Source organism: Rhodnius prolixus, unplaced genomic scaffold, assembly GCF_049639745.1.
Source record: "Rhodnius prolixus isolate KJV_2025 unplaced genomic scaffold, Rpr scaffold_5, whole genome shotgun sequence".
NCBI lineage: Eukaryota > Metazoa > Arthropoda > Insecta > Hemiptera > Reduviidae > Rhodnius > Rhodnius prolixus.
Window position 1 is genome coordinate 20,658,908 of NW_027411624.1, and position 17,223 is coordinate 20,676,130.

A 17,223-nucleotide genomic window follows, 5' to 3' on the forward strand; every position below is an offset into this window, starting at 1 on the left:
TTTGTAATTATTCTCAATAAAGTGTCTTATTATTATTATTATTATTATTATTATTATTATTATTATTATAACAGAAAAACAACAACAAAATAAACATACCTGTTACGACTTCTAAAATCTCAATTAACCTTGAATTAACTTTTTAGGGATTGAAATCTGAATTTCTGAGAAAATTACGACTTTTAGAATTTGCTTCACTGATAAACCCAACAGCACAAATATATTGTAATTAACTCATATGAAAAGCTAATTTTCCGTAGGCCTACCGAAATATCACACCACTTCGCCATGTAGGCCTGCACTGGTAACGCCCGAGTACCGCACATTAATTACTGATGTCTGAAGTAATTTTAATGACAGCTAATTATTATTATTTATTCTATAGCTTGAAGAGATCGTGTGGCCTAAATTATTTTGTAAATATATTCTCAGAAATAATCTAATTAACTAAGTAAAATTGCGTTGTATTCTAAGTGAAAGATAGAAGTTTGCATTGTTTAAGTTCCATGAATCTATTATTATTATTGAATTCATTTATTGCTTTGAAGTAAATTGTAAGCAAGGAGTTGTGTTCCAAGGAAAAATTAAAATAAATACGTAATTTCAATTATAACATGAAATGAAATAATAAATAAATATTAAGGTTCTAATTATCCCACAGGTAACTCAGACAGGCTTACCACAAGGAAGCATTCTGAGTCCTATTCTGTACTCAATTTATGTAGCTAATCTAGAAAGTATATTAATCGAAAATGTGAAAATTCTCCAATATGCGGATGATGTACACCACTAAAAGCACACTTCCGGAATGCAAACAGGCACTCGGACAGGTCCTAAATAACTTAAATGATTGGATTTTAACAAATGGCCTTTCATTATCGCAGTCAAAGTCGGTACTTTGCCCCTTCACCAAAAAGAGAAGATTGGGCATATCCAGGGAAATGCAGCTGGCTAACTGGAGATTCCCTTGTAGTTCAACAGCTAAATTCTTAGGGATCATATTCGACAAAACTCTTAATTGGAAAAACCACGTGGAAAATATTGAGTTAAAGGTGGAAAAATACTTCAATAACTTAAGAATGTTTTCTGACAAGAAATGGGGGGCAGACCCTGAGGTTTTCTTACTTTTCTACAGAGCCACGATAAGAGCAATATTGGACTACGGGTGTTTCCTCTATGGTCAAGCTAGCCAGTCTGTAATAAAGCCGTTACAGGTAATATAAAACAAGTGTATGAGGCTCTGTCTGGGTTTCTTAAACAGTACTCCGATCGATGTGATGTACGCGGAAGCGTGCGAACTGCCGCTTCTTTACCGAATACAAATCGTGTCTGATCGATTCGTGTTAAAAATGCTAAGCACCAACATTAGAATTTACAACCACATCTGCCAATTTAACTCTACGGTTCTTACACACAAACACTGGTCCAAGAAAAAAGCACCTCCTTACACAGAGAGCTTCATAAGAATTTCGGCCTATAGAGAGATCGTTTACATAGCTCATAACCATAAATTGCCCATGTTTACACTGAATTACAAACATTTGTTGAATAAAATAAGCGTTAATACCACATTCGAACTGAACAAAATACCTGAAGGAATGAGGGAGTCGGCGCTGACAGATTACATGTCTAATCATTATCCAAACGCATACTGTTTATACACAGACAGATCGAAAATTGGTAACAAAGTCGGGAGTGCTGTGTATGATCCGTACCGCAACCGTTTTATGACCACTAAGTTATGTGAAGAGGCATCTATTTATACAGCAGAATTAGTCGCTATACTGATGTCACTGAAGTATATGGGCTCCTTGTCAGAGAAAAAGTTTCTAATTCTAAGTGATAGCTTGTGTGCACTGCATAGATTAACTAACTCGCACGGACTTTGTAAGATGAATCATATTATTGCGGAAATAGTAGAGCGTATAGCACTTCTTAAAGAGGAGAGCGTTTACGTTCACTTTCTTTGGATAAGAGGACATAGCGGTGTTAAAGGGAATGAAGTAGTGGATACACTCGCTAAAGATGCCACTGAAAATGGAGGATTTGAAGATTACAAAGTTCCAATGTCGGATTTAAGAGGGAGAATAACCAAAACCGCATTACAAATGTGGCAAACAGACTACAGTAATAGTACGAAGGGTCAATTTTACAAGCGTATGGTGAACCAACTGCCTAAAAGACCTTGGTTTAAAGGTCTTGGCATGAACAAAAGATTGGTTACTACAATTAGCAGATTGAGAGCGAACCATGCAGTCTGCGGGTCGTACCTACATCGAATCGGTAAACGAGCTACTACGTTGTGCGAAAAGTGTAAGGAGGAGGAAGATTTTAAACATGTCGTCATGGAGTGCCCACTTTATAAGAAAGAAAGAGATGAGCTGTTCATCTCGCTGTACAAAAATTTGAGTGCGCCATTTAGATACGAGGACATCATCTTTTCTAATAATGTCTATGCCCTGAAACCTGTTGAAGATTTGATTAACAAATATACTTGTGGATAGGAAGTTACATAGTTAAGATCAAATATCCTAGGAAGGAATAAGCTTTGAAGTTGGCTGTATGGTGAAAAGCCAATGCCAGAAAAAAAAAAAAAAAATATATATATATATATATAAACAATAAACACAAAAGAAGAAAAAGACAAGGAATTGGAAGAATACTAGCTATTCACCTTGTTGAGATAACATTTCGGAAGGTAACAATATAGGAGCTTCCTTGCACCTTGCAGTAATTATAACATTATCTTAAAAAGGATTTTCTTTTATTTAAAAATTTTATGGTATACAACAGGGGTGGCCATCAAGTCGATCGCAAGGCCAGTTTTGGTCGATCTGTCCTGACTGATTCCCATACTGAAGACTCATTACATTACTATTATCTTTGTCAGGATATACACCTAATTATGATTCCTTGGTTAGACACATGCAAACTCAGTCTTCCCATTAATGTTAAGGCAACAAAGTAAATTTTAAATCTGTCTTTCTCCTGTAGCTACATTGAATTAATAAATATTGTTAATAATTATCCATGTTCTTTTAATTCCCCTGGATGTGAGTTTTTTGGCCCTTTAAATAATTATTGTTGTTGTTTTCTGTGTATGTAGATAAGCCGTATATCTATATTTTAGTACGAGCTGTACTCAGCGAGCCATTTTCCTGGCCCAGAAAAAACGCGAAAGTGAAATATTGAAATCAAATTATCAGCCACACTGTGCATTTTTATAGCAACTTTTTCATATTTACGAACAAATAGTACAACAACTTACTACATTGCAGTTGATAAAAAAATTAAATTGCATTTTAAGTTAGTAAAAATCTTGAAAAAGTGTCGGAAAATAGAATATTTTAGGTGCCGCATGTACGGAATGCTGCTATCAAAAGTTGGGTCTGGAAATTTATTTTCTTCATGAGCCTATATCTCGAAAACTTAATAAGTGATTTAAAAAATAATATATTGTAAAGTTTTTCTTGTCCTTTTACTAAGAAAGAACTTTACTTATATAACTAATGCCTGCCACTAGTTAATTTAAATAATATGGGTTTGATTAAATAATAAAGCTCGCTAAAATTTGTAAGTAATAACCTGATTTATTCACACATTAACATTAACTAACATGAACATTTACTAGCAACTAACGCTATTCATTACAGTCACCATTTACAACAGTCACAACAGTTTACTGTTACTTACTCACTACGTAACGCCACAAAACTGTTCCACGACTGACCCCTGGTCCGCACTGCACCGAATTGCACTAGTCTCAGCTGCACTAACACAGCTCTACTCATCAACTGACTAATTGCCCAACTAGCTACCACTGAAGCACTCCGCAACACTGACTCTCTCAAAAAAACATTACTTCCAAAGTGCCTTTCCAAAACTAACTCAAAAACTTGACTAAAACTACAAGACTGAAAACTCGATTAAACACTGATTGACAACTCGTTAAGAACTCCTAAAAACTGCTTAAAAACTGACTTCTCCAGCTGTGTCGGCCTCCTTTTAACTGCGTGCCTCCCTCCAACTGGGACTGCCCTCCTCCAACTCTCTGAGCATAAGTTTCCACGCCCTCCTGACGTTCATTGGCTGGAGTAAACATACTGCCACCACCTCAGCTGGGGCCGCCCTCCTCCTACTCTCTGTCTCGCTCCTACTGTCAATCACTGGCTGGGAAAACACATATGCCACCACCCCAACTGAGGCCTTTCTCTTAGCTGGCTTTTACACAGGTCACTAACTCCTTGAACAATCTAGCCCTTTCCTTTCTAGTTCAGGTAGATACCGCCCTTTTGTTAATGCAGTGGCGGCCTGTTACTGACTTTGATCGCTCAACCCCTAGAACAATCTAGGCCTTTCTTCTCTGCCCAGGTCAACTTCGTTACAATATTTTACTTATCTACCCACACCTCGCTGGAATGCACCTTATACTGAAACACAGTGTATAAACATAGTATGCATTTTACACCCCCTATGTCTACGCCTATGTCAACAAGTCGATCGCGACACACTTTTCAAGCTAAAAAGTGGATCTTATATACAGAAAAGTTGGCACCCCTGCGTATATAAGAATATATTGTTCAGTTGGCTACATGAATTTATTAGTTTTATTATTTTTAACAAATAAAAAGTTTCTACGCGGTATTAGTAATACGCGGGTTTCGAACTGGGGATCTCTCACTAACAAAGCCATGCTGATAACCACTAGACCAACCCTCGACCCCCCCCACAAACCCTCATTAATAATCTAATTCATTATAATCCTTTACAGTCATCAGTTGTTTTTGCTTTCTTTGTCGTCTATGAGTAATAACAATTATACTAAATTTGTATTATACATTGTTATTTAGCTTCAAGAGATCATGTGGCCTCAATTATTTATTCTCAGAAATAATCTAATTAACTAAATAAAATTGCGTTGTATTGTGAATGAAAGATAGTTTGCTTTGAAGTATATTATGTCTTATTGTTATATTATGTCGTATTATTTTAAGAAAAATCAGTAGATGAATTTACGGAGCACTTGTGTTCTGCGGAATACATTTTGAGTACAGTAACACTGCCATAGAACTTGCATGCACAGTCTGTTAACATCTATAATTCACTGATAATACTATCATAAAATTTTCAAAGCGAAGTATAAACATGGTATGTAAGAAAGTCTCAAATACACCAGATACTTTAGCATTTCCTTGACTAAACTAACAGTATAATTCAAATTACATCAACACAACATAGGCAAGACTATGCATTTCAGAGAAGGTTATAAAACTTTGTTTACATTAAAATCTTTAAAGAGAAGAATTTTATTTCTTTAACTTCTTTTAATTTAATTTTGTTTACTTTATAAGAAAAGCATTATTCCATCACATGTTCATTTTATAAATAATTGAAATAATAATGAATTATTCTCTTTTAGAATTTATTGGTAATCGATTTGTGCATTTATCGATATAGCACTTCAAACAAAAACCTAATTCCATCTTATTTTTCTGGAATAATATTTCAAAACATAACTTGTGACTTTTTTTAAAAAAATTTTGGGATGCTTGAGACCTCAAAAGTTTTTAATATAAAATAAATGGAAATTTATAAGTGCTTAAAATTATTTCTTTCCCTGACAATGGTTAACTAAATTCTTTGAAGAGCTGTGATAGGGCAATTTTTATGAAGTTCCTAAGGGTTAAAAATTAAAAATAATAAAGAAGTTTTTATCATGAACGTGCGGTGCATCATTCAAACCACTGAGAAAAATTAGTTTGAAATCGGGTGCGAAATGCGGGCAGTGTGCTTCATTGGAGCATATATTAAAGAATCGACCTAAATAAGCAATTAACGATGAAAAACCTAATAGATGAACTGGCGGAGAGTTAATCTTTTTAATTTGAAAAATATTTAACTTGATTAATTTTTAAACCATCCAATTTAGAGTTTGGTATAAATGTTCACGAATTCAGGGTAATGAGTGGATAGCGTTCAGCTAATACCAGTGAGAGGGAGCATTTAATTAATATGCAATTTAATAAAAATTTAATGTGCATCAACATCAGAGCTTTGGTCTTCCTAAACATTGACAAGAACAGTAGGAGACTGCCATGTATGAAAGGCGTTCATTAAAGATTTCTCCTGATCTTGTGGACTGAGATCAATGAAATTTGGCAGTTATTGGTCCTTCTCTACTTAGGAGCCACCTAGGGAGACACGCTTCTCCTATCTCTTTAAGCAACTTTAAACACCTCGCTTGTAGAAGTCGGACAGGTTGCTCCAAAAGCCACGTGGTGACTATGGAAATTCAGAGTCTCATCCTCTCTAGAAGATGCTTTCCCTTTAAAAATAACTTCATTGTTGGAAAGAGGTGGAAATCTCAAAGGGGTGGATGATGCGAGGTCTTGTGAAAATTAAGTATCCTAGATCCTCTTCTTTACTCCTTATATACAGCAGACATACCTCAACATCCAAATACCATCCTTTCCACCTTTGCTGACGATACTGCAATCTTATCTCCTCATTCCGATCCTCTTATCGCTACACGAGCTTTACAAACACACATCAACCACTTACAGGACTGGCTTTCCAAATGGAGAATCAAAACCAATGTTACGAAGTCTAAGTTTATAGTATTTACTCTTAGACGGAAAATCCTACCTCCTATCATCTTGAACCAAACTCCTATACCAACTGTGGACAAAGTACGCTACCTTGGAGTATAACTAGACAAACGGTTGACATGGATTCCCCATACTAGACTGAAAAGACAAGAAACTAACCAAGCTACAAAACTTCTCGCCAGACTACTTGACAAACGATCTTAAACTCAACCTACAAACAAGAGACTCTTGTTACTGCGACCTATTTGGTCATACGTCATTGAAGTATGGGGATAGATTAAACGTTCCAATTCTTTACGCATCCAGACTTTACAATCAAAAATACTTCGAAAACTACTTAATGCTCCATTCTATATTTCTAACCTCACCATTCATAATGACCTCAAAATCCCTTTCATTAACGATCTTACTAAAACTCGTTTCTTAAAATTTCATTCTTTTACAGCAGCTCATCCTAATCCTTTAATTGAACACTTATCTTCTTCCACATTACCAGGCAATCCTCCAAGGAGATTGAAGAGAAGATGGCCCCGCGACCTACTCTCCTCATAACAGTATAGTGCATCTGTTCACGTTAATGGAGTGTCGCCACTGGGTGCCTTCTCCAATCTTCATTAATAATCAAGACATTACATAACATCACATTTGCTTGTTGCAACAACCGTTGCAGTCGCAGATTTATAAAAAAATTTAAAAAAAAAATTAGGTGCAGGGTAAAGGGACCGGTAATTGAGTAAAATTCGAGTTTCGTTTAGAATATTTTCCGTTATTTTGGCTCCAGGTATAGGTTCTAAATTGTACCACTCCATTAGGATGTATTATGTATTATTAATATTTAAATAGCAGTAAATTCAATCTTTATGTCAACCAAAAATGATTTTTCTAAGTATGTCAATGACCCGGTGATTAACGTCATATTTTCCGGGGTACCCTGCGTTTGACACGGGGTGGGACAAGAGATTGACAAACAAGTATATCCATGAAACGACATTAGGTATGTATTCAAAATACCTAAATCACTTTTCGACTGGGATTTATAAAAAAAATCAGTCTTATTCATAATTAAATACAATCGGTTTTTAAATTGGCATACCTAAATACTCGTAATGTAATATTTTTCAACATTACGCTTTTTCATGTAGTTATAGACGATCAACCCATATACAACTGTCCTAACGGAGAGTTTTAATTACGTCCAAACCTTCTAGGACATCTGCAATTTCTTCTTCATTCAAGTATCGAGAGAGTTCATTATACCAAGCGTTCAAACTAGTATTGGTTACTTTGGCTCGAGAAACAGTGAGGTTTTCGTTTATCCTTGTCGCCTTGATAGGATGACGTTTTGGAATCCTTTGTACCAAGATTTACCTGGAAGGTTATTACTGAAAGAGTTCGGGTCTATGCAAAATAACTGTATTTGTATAGAAGTGACAGCCCTATAAGTAAATAAATAGATCTATCTCTCCTTTTACGAGTTTTTGTATGCTCAGATCTTTTATATTGTAACGAAGTTGACCTGGGCATAGAAGAAAGGCCTAGATTGTTCTAGGGGTTGAGCGATCAAAGTCAGTAACAGGCCGCCACTGCATAAACAAAAGGGCGGTATCTACCTGTGGCAGAGAAGAAAGGCCTAGATTGTTCTAGGGGTTAAGCGACCAAAGTCGGTATCAGGCCACCACTGTGTAGACAAAAGGGCCGGTCTCTATCTGAACTAGAAAGGAAAGGGGCTAGATTGTTCAAGGAGTTAGTGACCTGTGTAAAAGCCAGTTAAGAGAAAGGCCTCAGTTGGGGTGGTGGCATATGTGTTTTCCCAGCCAGTGATTGACAGGTAGGAGCGAGACAGAAAGTAGGAGGAGGGCGGCCCCAGCTGAGGTGGTGGCAGTATGTTTTCTCCAGCCAATGAACGTCAGGAGGGCGTGGAAACTTATGCTCAGAGAGTTGGAGGAGGGCAGTCCCAGTTGGAGGGAGGCACGCAGTTAAAAGGAGGCCGACACAGCTGGAGAAGTCAGTTTTAAGAGTTTTTAAGGAGTTAGTCGTTAGTCAAGTTTTAATCAGTTAGTGAGTCTTGGAGAGACGTTAGTTTGGAGAGACACTTTGTAAGTGACAGTTTGAGAGAGTCAGTGTTGCGGAGTGCTTCAGAGATAGCTAGTCAGGCGGTTAGTCAGTTAGTGAGTAGAGCTTTGTTTGTGTAGCAGAGACTAGTGCAATTCGGTGCAGTGCGGACCAGTGGTCAGTCGGGGAACAGTTTTGTGGCGTTACGTAGTGAGTAAGTAACAGTAAACTGTTGTGACTGTTGTAAATGGTGACTGTAATGAATAGCGTTAGTTGCTAGTAAATGTTAATGTGAGTAAAGGTAATGTGTTAATAAATCAGGTTATTACTTACAAACTTTAGCGAGTTTTATTATTTATCAAACCCACATATTTAATAACTAGTGGCAGGCATTAGTTGTGTAAGTAAAGTTCTTTTTTAGTAAAAGGACAAGAAAAACTTTACAATATTACTATAATTTTTTAATTGTACACTCTAATGTTTTGACTTTTCTTCGAATTCACAGAATTGTTTTACATTTAGCTACGTTATTTCAATTTACATATATTAATGCCCACATACAATTTCAGAGTAAATTTGTTAGTTCTATTTTTATTTAAAAGCGGTTCATTGTATCTCTAATGTTCCATTAGTTGATGTCCAAAATATCTTAATGAAGCTTCGAGTTGAATTTTTAATATATTAGCAGCATAATTTTATTTTTAATTTAGTAACAAAACATGGTGAATATAACTAAAAATAAATTTTAAAAAAAGGAATGAGATGACTGAAACATAAATAGACTTTAGAGAAATAATATTTTCCATATCAGAATAATTAAAAATCTATATAAATGCTGAATTTATAATTCTGGCCACCACTTTTTATAGAAATATGATAATAAAATATAACTGAACAATGAAAAATATTTCTCTTAGGGTTAGGGGTAAAGGGTTGATTAAGTAAAAAGTATTGCGATCGTTTCAAATTATCGAATTACCTATTATCATGAATTAAATGTTACTTCATTCGACATTTTTGTGTAGTTATGGCTGTTGCAGTTCGCTGGACAACGCTGAACACAGTTTAGGAGCGGAGTTTGTCCCACGTAAGTAGGGTGTCTCTCAAAAATTATTATATTTCTAATAATTAAACAATAATTTTTAATTATTTACTTCTTTGCAAAGCTAATCGCCTAGCCTAGATAATTCCAAGTATTTCAGTGAAATGATGTGATATATTTCGAGAGATCGCATAGATAAATTCTAGCTACAGTATCAGTATAGAGTTGGCTAAAATAACAGAAACAGTAAAGCATAAATTAAAAACGTAACATTTCACTAGAAATATCATCAATTTGCGTCACAGATCTTATATTTTTCCTCATTTCTATTGAGTTGCAGACTTATATCCATCATTTGATTTATGTTTGATTTTAAGAATTCGATACATATTATAACAATATTACTACGCTTGTTGACTGAAACACAGTGTTTGACAGAAACATTAATACTAAAAGTCAAATTCTCTACACCAAATTGATAAAATTCAGAAATAGGTCTGAAATAAGATAAATCGTGCAAGATGTGACGATTAAAAACACCCACGGTACATCAAAACGGCCAAGGAAAATAAATAATTAAAAAAAAAATAATGATTTTTTGAGTTCATTCTCGACTGATAGAGCCGACTCATTTTCAAGAAATTAGAAGACCTCCAACTATTACTTAATCTCAAAAATTTTGAAGTTAAAAAAAAATCAAAATGTAACTACAGTCGAGCCTCCTATAAAGGACACTCTAACTAGCGACCACCTCTAATTACGGACAGTTTTTGGATTTCCCCGTTCTACCCCCAATACACTTTCTATATAAAAGAACCTCCGTCTAACGGTCACTCTACATAGCGACCGTGGGCATTGATTTTGGGGAACGGATTATATGTTTCACCTCCCACCAACGACCACCTTATTATTAAAAGTTCGTTTGACGCGGTGATAAAAATAATTATCCCCTCTCAAGTTTTTTTTTTTTTTTTTCTGGTTTTCCCTAAAGTTTCCTATATAAGCTCATACATCTTGTACCATTTAAATCATTTTTCAATATAACTTTGGACGAACATATAATTTTTTCCGATATGTCTCTCAAACGAATGTGGTTAACTCTAGAAGAGAAAATAAATGTGTTGGAAGATTTTGCAAAAACCAAATCGAGCCATCGTCAACATGCCGAAAGGTTTCTTCTATTTTTCTAATAATAGATGATAGTATGATGATAATTTTACCATAAATTATTATTGTTATGAATAAATGTGATTATTATTATATAACTTATTAATTAAGTCAATAATATGTAATTTTTTGATAAAATTTTTGGATAATTAAGAAAAATTTGATGCATATCATATAGCTAAATAATTATGCAATTATGCACGTTTTTAAATCTATTAATAATAAACGATTTAAATAGATGTTTGGAAAAAGAACCCATATTTTTTCATTATGAAACTTGCCTACCTCCTTCTAACGGCCACCTCCAAACAGCGGCCACTTTGCTTTCCCCCGCCAGTGTCCGTTATTGAGAGGTTCGACTGTAGATAAAAATTCATTATAGAAAGAGTAAAAAGTCGTTGAGTCACCTATTTTTTCACACCAGATATTTTTTATTTTTAAGAAGTTGTTGAAAAAGACATGAAAATCTCAATAAGAAAAAGGTCATCTCCCTTGAGACCCTAGGAAACTACAGCTAGAATGTCAACTCTTCGTTCATACGTAACATAGCTTCTGAATTTTTTACACGTTCTTGGTGTATACTTGGAAATCGTATTCCTAATGTTATTGCATTTAGAGTATTGTCAGAGCTACAGGGGAGAACAAAATTAAGTACTACTGAATTGTACAAAATAGAAGCTGATATCATTTACAAATCATTAACTTTCTTTGGAAATAATTTTCTGAAGGAGGTATAAGTGATTGAGGGTGTAGAATACCCTTGCAGTTCATCCAAAATAAAGGGATTATAATTCCAACGACATTGAATTAATTTTTTTTTTTTTTTTTTTTTGCAAGGGCCATCATAATATTAATCGTCTGCCGCCAAACTTTGGCAGCCGTCAGTCTAATTGAGTGGCATATCTGCCCAATCTGAACAATGGCAAGTGTGTTGAGCCTCCATTTCTTCCGGCAGGCAAAGAGGACAAGTGAGGTTACTGAATACTCCAATACTAAATAGGTGCCTCTGCAAATAGTTGTGACCTCTCTCTATCTTGCATCTCCAAGGGCTATCGTTTGATAAGCCCTTGACTTACCGCACAGCCTATTCGTCACTGTCTTGTGCCTTGTTTCACCCATACTTCACTGTAACTTCCTCAGATCCTTTTACCCTCTTACTTGCTCCAACCAACGCAGTCTGCTTGTCTTCACCCACTTCCAGCTAAATCAGGCTTAAGGTATAGGTCTCTTCAGCTCAGCATAAGTTCTTTTCCTACAAGAAACCATCACTCTTAACAGACCCATATATTTATTTTAATAAGCATATTTCTTTCCCGTTTGTTTAACCTCATTTCTTGCGCTTTTATTAATACCGAAGCTTCTGTCATTAAGTTATTGCTTTTCTAAAAGAATGGTACCATAGTTTTTCATGTACGTATATGCCATCTTTTGGTGATTTATTATGGGCGAGATTTGGGAAAACGTTTTGCTGAAGAATGTAACAGTACTCGCTTTAGAGCTAACTTATCGTCAAGACTCTGGGGACGTGCATAAAACAAAGAAAGAAAGAAAAAGCATCTCTCAAATTGTTCGTCTAGCCTTTATCACTTCTAAATCATGACACTCACAATTATGACTTCATTATCTGTTTCTTTTTAAACAATGATCGTTCTCAGACCGCTTGTGCAACACAGCAGTTGTTTACCTCAATGTTTAGGGATGTTTTTAACCTCTTTCACAGCTCCGATCTTGCACCTTGCGACTATCATCTCTACAGCCTTAACTTTTCATTCAAAATTTGTGGCAATGAAGAAAAAGAAAAGGTACGAAGAATCCTTGGAGTTATAGGCCAACGACGCCAATGAGTGATTTTTAGTCTGGGGCAGTAAAAATGGCTTCCAGCCTATTTCATTGATCAGTCGGAATCGTTCTTTAGTTTCCATTAAAAGTGATTGAAAAGAAAAAGCTCTAATCGCATTTTAGATATACTTATTTTACTCGCTTTTATATCAAACGCAAAAAAAAAAATATAATGTATCAAATTTTCTAATGAGAAAATAAATAATTATTTAGTAGGTAAGTGAGGGAATAGTTATTTTCGAACAAGTTCAAAATATTGCCCATACTAGCGTAGTGATTGTACCATCTGAATCTGTCTCTAAAAATGAGAGAGTTTTGTGTTCATTCTAACATCATCATAACATGTTATCCAAACTGAATATTTTAAGTTTCAGTTTTGAAGAGCAATTTCTTATATCTACACTTAGACCATTAATTAAACAGCCAAATGAATTGCATGCCCAAAAATAGGAGATAAATTTCCTCCCTGTCCTGTAGTCCATTGTGGTTATACTTAGCCACTTGCAGTGGATAAGATAAGACATGAACAAGTTAACTTGTGTTAAAGTTTATGCAAAAATAAGATCTGGGTTGTTGCAAAAAATTACAGTTATAAACGAGAATTTTTTGCCCTGCATTTTAAAGAAAATTTAGAAATTTTATCTTTTATAGAAAAAGAGAAAAAAAAAATTGTCAAAGTTGGGTGTTTTTCAACGTTACGATATTTGTGTGCAGTTTTTGTCTCATTACAGGATTGCAGATTACACGGTCAATAGCAGCCAACGATCAAGTTTCTGATGAGTTAGGCTACTCTCCTAAATTTGGTGTCCATGGATCATACGACATAATTCAACACGCTGATTTACTCATTCCAGGCGCAGTCCACCTAATCAAGGCCGTAACAGATGGATGTGAAACAAATCTGGATCAATAATGCAACAGAATAATAATAATATTGTTCATTGTTTTTGGTGACTCTCATTCATTATTCTAGAAGGAAGAAAGAATAATGCCATTTTCAGTCATCATTTTAATATTAAGTAATTAATGACTGAATTGGCATTATTATTATTTTCTTCTGAAAAAATATTGTTCAACAAAATGAAAATCCACCTTTTCCTATTTAAACCAATTACTACGATAGTTATTACTTACAAAGTACAAACCACAAAGTGAGAGAAATAGAGTATTTGGGAGTAAAGAGCACTATGAAAATTGGCAAAGGAAACTCTGATGTTGACGCGGCTTTGATGATAATAATAAAAAAAGCATTTGGAAATATTTTTGTGTCGTTTGTTACCTCCCATTGGGAATAACCTTTATTATGATGTTTAACAAACTCTCTTTGATTCTAGTTCAAAGTACATACTCACAGATGCATATATAATTTTTCTGGCTATTGTTACAACATAATTCTTTCAAAAATAGCTCCAACCAAACTTATTTATTTATTTTTTAACTTTGTGATACACATTGTACAAATATGGTCTTGTAACGTTTATTTGAAACATTATCCCTCAAAAATCCCAAATAAGGTCAAAGGTTGATTGGGTATACTTTCCTCCAATTTACTATATGTATCACTTTTGTATATTGTACAATCTTCTGTATTTTAAATAATGTACATAATGTAAAAGACAAGTACATATTAACCATCAAATATAATAAAAGCTGCATACCAGTGATATTAGGAGAAAAGTTCCACTATTTCCAATGGTTTTTACTTCTTATTTTGCAAATCATATCTACCTTACATGTACAATCTAGCATTGGCCTTAATATTAACTACCAAATACAGAAACAGCAGCTATCTAGTCAAATTAGAAGACAATTCGCTCTTTTTCCAATGGTTTTTACTTCTTATTTTGCAAATCATATCTGACACTGGCGGGGGAAAGCAAAGTGGCCGCTGTTTGGAGGTGGCCGTTAGAAGGAGGTAGGCAAGTTTCATAATGAAAAAATATGGGTTCTTTTTCCAAACATCTATTTAAAAATTGTTTATTATTAATAGATTTAGAAACGTACATAATTGCATAATTATTTAGTTGTATGATATGCATAAAATTTTTCTTAATTATCCAACAAATTTATCAAAAAACTAGGCACATATTATTGACTTATTTAATAATTTTTATAATAATCATCACATTTATTCATAACAATAATGATTTATGGTAAAATTATCATCATACTATCATCTATTATTAGAAAAATAGAACAAACCTTTCGGCAAGTTGACGATGGCTCGATTTGGTTTTTGCAAAATCTTCCAACACATTTATTTTCTCTTCTAGAGTTTCCATTTCCACTTTCGTTTGAGAGACATATCGCAAAAAATTATATTGTTCGTCCAAAGTAATACTGAAAAATGATTAAAATGGTACAAGATGTATGAGCTTATACAGGAAACTTTAGAAAAAACCAGAAACTTGAGAGGTGATACTTCTTTTTATCACCGCATCAAACGAACTTTTAATAATAAGGTGGTCGTTGGTGGGAGATGAAACATTTAATCCGTTCCACAAAATCAATGTCCGCGGTCGTTATGTAGAGTGTCCGTTAGACGGAGGTTCCTTTATATAGAAAGTGTATAGGGGTAAAACGGGGAAATCCAAAAACTGTCCGTAAATGGAGGTGGCCGCTAGTGAGAGTGTCCTTTTGTGGGAGGCTCGACTGTATATAATTTTATTATAACGTTTAATTTAGGTGAATATCTTAAGGCTAAAACTATTAATTTTTTTTTTTTTTTGCGCATCAACAGCTGAGGTTATTAGCGCCCGGAGCTTTTTCCAGTCCACTGCCGGCCTCCGGACAGTGTTCTCTCGTTACAGACAACACTGTCCATCACCGGACAGTGAGCTGTAAGAAGCTCCTAGGAAGAGAAAATCTAAGGGTCAGCTGCTGGATTCGAACCCGGGCCCTCCGCGTGGGAGTCCAGTATGCTAACCTCATAGCTAATCCCTTCCCTCAACTATTAATTTTAAATATTAGTTAATTAATATTTAAGATAATTAATTAATTATTAGTTTGTTTTTGCGTCCTGTTTTGGATTGAGAACGGTGTCTATCAGGTGAGGTTATCGCCGCCCGGAGCTATTTTCAGTGCACTGCCTGCATTCGGACAGTGATCTTCCGTTACAGGTAACACTATATAAATTTCAGCTTATAGTGAGATTTTTCATTTTTGAGAAATTTATTCTCAAATTCACAAAACTTTTTTCTAAAAATCATTTTTTTTTTTTTTGCATCTCAGAGAACTACTAAATTGACATTTACGGTTAAAATTCAATTTTAAAAACTTAGGATGATTACAATATTTTCTTACTTATTTTGTAAGAGAAAGCAAAAAGGTCATTGGGTTCAGTGGTTTCATGTTAAATTCAATGTAGGTGGGCTGAAAAGGGATGCCACTTCAAATTTAAAGACCATTCAACATTATTAGTGATTCCACTATAAATAGCATTGGACTAATATTAGTGCTGCCTAATATTAGCATTGGACTAATATGTCTTTTATGTCAAACAAATTTAGGTGTCTATTTTTATCTGCACTTTTATTAATTAATACAAACTGCTCAATTCCAGTTAAAGAACAATAAGACTATTCTAATATAAGTACGAGTATATTTTATTTATTTATTGTTACTTGCTTATAATTTACAATTGTAGCAAGGGGTTGGCCTGTGCATTTGCAGATCTTATACATGAAAAAATAAAATAAATTCACTTTTACAAAAAAAACAAAAACATATTAAATTGATGAAAACAAATTTATAATTAATAACACCGCTAGTAAATATCACAAAAAAAGTAGAGGTTCATGAAGGGTCATTCCATGTCAAATCAACACAAAAAAAAGACCATTTTTGACCTCACCATCTCGGATTTTCTTGAAATTTGGCACATGTGTACTATTGGTATAGACTTGGAAAAATATGAAATTTTACTGTGATATGTCAACTGGTTTATGAGTTACAGGGCTGTAAAGTTGCCAAAAATGGGCTGAAAAACAGGAAACCCCGTGTTTTTGAATTACTGTAGAAGCTTTCCTAATTGAGCTACAGACTTGGGATTGGTGTCATTTTATAGCATAAATAATGCCCTTTCCTGTGATATGCGACACCATATGGGTTAGGATAAATAAAGTTTGTTAAATTTAAATTTAAATTTTTTTAAAAAGTACATATTTTAAAATTTTAAAATTAATTCTATGAATAGCTAGTAGTGTTATGAATCACTGGCCAAAATATTAATTTGGGACGACAATGGCTTCATTGTTAAAAAAAATTTAAGACTAAAGCTCCTTTTCATGGAAAATATATTTTAATAAAATTAAAGTAATAAATAAATTGAAAATAGTAATAATGAATCAATGAATCCTAATTAATAATTATTAAGATTTAAAATATTGATTTTGAAATCATTTTTAGAATTAATAATTATGATTACAGTAATTATTCATATTAATTATAATATATTATTTTAATGAAATTATGCAGTTAATCAAATTATACAAAAATAATTCAATTCAATATCTT